The following is a 5,002-nucleotide window of genomic DNA, read 5'->3' as shown; positions in this document are numbered from 1 at the left end:
GATTCAGGGATAGTCAACCCTATTCCAGCCCACACAAACTTTGAGCTTAAACCAATGATGTTCCAAATGTTGCAGACAATTGGACATTTTGGAGGGCAGGAACATGAGGATCCACATGATCATCTGAAATCATTCATTCAAATTGCAAATGCATTTCGATTACCTGGTATAACAGACGATGCTCTGAGACTAACACTTTTTCCATTTTCTTTGAAGGACCAAGCTAGAGCATGGCTCAATGCATTTCCACCGGGATCCATCACCACATGGGGGTCGTTAGTGGAGAAGTTCTTAACAAAATTCTTCCCACCTACTCGCCACGCTGATATCAGAGAGGAGATCATCTCCTTTAGACAGTATGATCGTGAACCTGTTCACGAGGCGTGGGAGAGATTTAAAGAACTAATCAGGAAATGTCCGAACCATGGCTTGCCGGCATGCATCCAGATAGAACATTTCTTTAGAGGCTTAGATCATCCTACTAAGATGATGCTAAACAATGCTGCCAACGGAGCCTTTACAAAGAAGACATTCAACGAGATAGTTGACATCCTAAATGACTTAGCTTCACACAACGAACTATGGTGTTCGCAAAGATCTAGGGCAGCACCAAAGAAGCAAGATCCAGCTGGAGTTTTGGCTCTGGACATTGCGACCTCGATGCAAAAAGAGATGGTTACAATGAACCAGAGGCTGAAAGAGATGGCATTGGGAATAAAAAATCCATTAGCCACGCCGATACAACCTGTGCAGTCGGATTATTGCACTCCTGCCCCTGTTTGCCAAGTCAACGATCTCATTTGTTCATTTTGCAATGAAAACCATATTTATGATAATTGTCCACATAACCCTGCTTCTGTTTTTTATGTAGGACATGGGAACAATAGGAACTTTAACCCATATTCGAACACCTACAACCCAGGTTGGAGGCACCACCCTAATTTCTCATGGGGAGGTCAAGGAGGTTCGAGCGGTTTTAATCAAGGGCAGAGCCAACAGAACAAGCAGCCCTATGTTCCACCTACACAGCAATACATCCCACCACCGCAACAGCAGTACAATCAGAGAACACAGACTCCACCAGTTCAAAATAACAACTCAAATCTTGAGAATATGATGAAGGAGTACATGGCCCGAACCGACGCAGTGATACAATCCCAAGCGGCATCAATGAGGAATTTCGAGACCCAATTGGGACAGCTCGCCAATGAATTGAAGAATAGACCCCAAGGTTCTTTTCCAGGCCATACTGAATTACCAAAACGAGAAGGGAAAGAACAGTGCAAAGCTGTCACCCTCAGGAGTGGACTGGCATATGATGGACCAACAATGCCAACAACAGATGTACAGATTCCGTCCACTGAACCAATTGTAAAGATACCAGAAAATCCAACAACACTAGAAAAAGAAAATATTAGAAAAGGTAATGAGGACACCCCGAGTGTTCCTCCACAGGTACAGCCTTCTTTTACCCCTACTCCCCCGTTTCCACAAAGATTAGTAAAGAAAAATAATGATTCCCAGTTTAGAAAATTTTTAGATATTTTAAAACAACTGCATATAAATATACCATTAGTAGATGCTCTAGAACAGATGCCAAATTATGCTAAGTTTTTGAAAGATATAGTTTCTAGGAAGAAAAAAATAGGAGAGCATGAACTGGTAGCCATGACAAAATGTAGTAGTGAAGCTGTAGGCAGCCCGCTACCCATGAAATGTAATGATCCTGGCAGTTTTACCATTCCATGTTCCATAGGAGGAAAAAACTTAGGTAGGGCATTATGTGATCTAGGCGCTAGCATTAATCTTATGCCATTATCAGTTTTCAAATCTTTAGGCATAGGAGAAGCTAGACCTACTACGGTTACCCTCCAACTAGCAGATAGATCTATCATAAGACCTGAGGGAAAGATAGAAGATGTTTTAGTCCAGGTGGACAAATTCATTTTCCCTGCGGACTTTATCATTCTAGATTGCGAGGCAGACTTAGACGTTCCCATTATTTTGGGAAGACCATTTCTAGCCACTGGGGATACAGTTTTTAATGTAAGGAAGGGAGAAATTACAATGAGGGTAAATAATGAAGAAGTTAAATTTAACGTTCTAGACGCCATGAAATTACCAGGAGACTTTGAAGAGTGCTCTGCTATAAATAGCTTGAATCCTATTATGTTTGATGAGTTTTATGACTCGTTAGTTACAGAGATTGAAGAAGAGCTTGATAAGATAGCAGAAGGACCAGAAGATGTGATTAATCCTATTGAAAAAATACAAAAAGAAGAATGCAAGTCGTTACTTCCGTCCATAGTGGAACCACCCACGTTGGAGCAGAAGCCATTGCCGTCGCATTTGAAATATGCGTATCTAGGGGATAACGACACTTTACCAGTTATTATAGCTTCCAATTTATCACCTACTAATGAATATTCTTTATTGCAGATTTTGGAGAAGCACAAAAAGGCCATTGGATGGACGATAGCAGATATCCGAGGGATAAGCCCGGCCTTTTGCATGCACAAAATTCTATTGGAAGAAGATGCTAAGAACTCTATTGAGAGTCAAAGGCGGTTGAACCCGAAGATGAAAGAGGTTGTAAGGAAAGAAATTCTTAAATGGCTTGACGCCGGTGTTATATACCCAATATCCGACAGCAGCTGGGTAAGCCCAGTACAGTGTGTACCAAAGAAAGGGGGTATAACCGTGGTGGCCAACGAGGAGAATGAGCTCATCTCAACCCGAACTGTGAGCGGGTGGAGAGTTTGCATTGACTATCGCAAACTCAACAAGGTAACAAAGAAAGACCATTTTCCTCTCCCGTTTATTGACCAGATGCTCGACCGTCTGGCAGGTAAGGATTTCTATTGTTTTTTAGATGGATATTCGGGTTATAATCAAATTACTATTGCTCCAGAAGACCAGGAGAAGACAACATTTACGTGTCCGTATGGTACGTTCGCTTTTAGGCGAATGCCCTTTGGACTATGCAACGCACCCGCGACTTTTCAGAGGTGTATGATGGCCATCTTCTCTGACATGGTAGAAAATATTCTAGAAGTTTTTATGGATGACTTTTCTGTTTTTGGAAATTCTTTCGACGCTTGTTTAGTTAATTTGGAGAGAGTATTGGAGAGATGTGAACAAACAAACCTAGTCCTAAATTGGGAGAAGTGTCATTTCATGGTACAAGAGGGTATTGTTTTGGGTCACAAAATTTCCAAGCAAGGAATAGAGGTAGATCACGCTAAGATAGACATCATTTCAAAGCTACCTCCTCCTACAAATGTCAAAGGGATTAGAAGTTTTTTAGGGCATGGGGGATTTTACCGCCGCTTTATAAAAGACTTTGCTAAAATTTCTAAACCCTTGTGTCAATTGTTAGAACATGATAGACCATTTGTTTTTGATGATGACTGTTTAAAATCATTTGAAATGTTGAAAGTTGCTCTAAGTTCAGCTCCTATAATTATCGAACCTAATTGGGATTTACCTTTTGAGCTCATGTGTGATGCTAGTGATTATGCAATAGGAGCTATGTTAGGACAACGTAAAAACAAGATCTTGCATCCTGTGTATTATGCTAGTAAGACTCTGACCGGTGCACAACTCAATTACACTACTACTGAAAAGGAACTGTTAGCAGTTGTGTTCGCCTTTGATAAGTTTAGGTCTTACTTGATAGGCACAAAAGTCATTGTTTTTACTGACCATTCTGCTTTAAAATATTTATTTGCTAAAAAAGATGCTAAACCACGTTTGATACGGTGGATTTTGTTACTTCAAGAGTTTGATATTGAAGTTAGGGACAGGAAGGGTACTGAAAACCAAGTTGCTGATCACCTGTCTAGATTGGAATCCCCGCTCTGTGATGATGGAACTGTTATACGTGAACAGTTTATTGACGAGCAACTCTTGCGAGTTGATTCAGTTCCGTGGTATGCCGATATAGCAAATTATTTGGTAAGTCGAATAGTTCCTTATGAGTTCAACAAGCAACAGGTAAAGAAATTTTTAAATGAAGTTCGATGTTATCGTTGGGATGAGCCTTTTTTATATAAGCTAGGACCTGACAATATCTTACGCAGGTGTGTCGCAGAAGAAGAGCACGAGGCGATATTAGACGCTTGTCATATGTCTCCATATGGAGGACATTTTGCAGGACACAAAACCGCAGCCAAAGTTTTGCAAAGTGGGTTCTTTTGGCCCACTCTGTTCAAAGATGCACATAAGTTTGCCCAGGTTTGTGACAAATGCCAACGGACAGGTAATATATCTAAACGCCACGAAATGCCTCAAACCCCGATCCTGGAGATTGAAATATTTGATGTGTGGGGTATAGATTTTATGGGTCCATTTCCATCTTCTAATGGTAAGCTTTATATATTGTTAGCAGTAGATTATGTTTCGAAATGGATAGAAGCCATTGCAACTGCTACCAATGATTCCAAAGTTGTCATTCGTTTTCTGCAAAAGCACATTTTTACGCGTTATGGAACCCCGCGTTGTCTGATAAGCGATGGGGGGGCTCATTTTGTGAATAGGTCTATGCAAAAGTTGCTGACTAAATACAATGTGCGTCATAGGGTTGCAACAGCATATCATCCTCAGTCGAATGGGTTAGCCGAAATATCTAATAGGGAGATAAAAAACATTTTAGAAAAAACTGTAAATCTTAACCGTAGGGATTGGTCTTTTAAGCTTGATGATTCACTTTGGGCATATAGGACAGCATTTAAGACTCCCCTCGGCATGTCCCCCTATAGGCTAGTTTTTGGAAAAGCATGTCATTTGCCTCTTGAGCTAGAATATAAAGCATTTTGGGCTACTAAGAAATTAAATTTTGATTTGTTGGCTGCAGGTGAAGCGAGGAAGTTACAATTGTTGGAATTAGAAGAACACAGGCACTTTTCTTATGAGAATGCTAAGTTGTTTAAGGAAAAAACTAAACAGTGGCATGATAGGCGTCTTCGGCCGAACAATCTTCAAGAAGGTGATCTGGTTCTGT

General features: G+C 40.7%; 1 non-coding gene across 1 annotated transcript; it reads right to left on the bottom strand.

Moving 5' to 3' along the window:
• Nucleotides 1–324: 324 nt before the first annotated feature.
• Nucleotides 325–431, bottom strand: LOC148209585 (small nucleolar RNA R71). Its single transcript, XR_015793383.1, has one exon. It is a non-coding gene; the product is annotated as a small nucleolar RNA R71 (small nucleolar RNA).
• Nucleotides 432–5,002: the final 4,571 nt, after the last annotated feature.

The sequence above is a fragment of the Momordica charantia genome, assembly GCF_013281855.1.
Source record: "Momordica charantia cultivar OHB3-1 chromosome 8 unlocalized genomic scaffold, Mcharantia_2.0 BLBB01000008.1, whole genome shotgun sequence".
In the NCBI taxonomy this organism is placed as follows: domain Eukaryota; kingdom Viridiplantae; phylum Streptophyta; class Magnoliopsida; order Cucurbitales; family Cucurbitaceae; genus Momordica; species Momordica charantia.
Note: the sequence above shows the minus strand (reverse complement) of the source record. Positions and strands in the feature narration are given on the sequence as shown.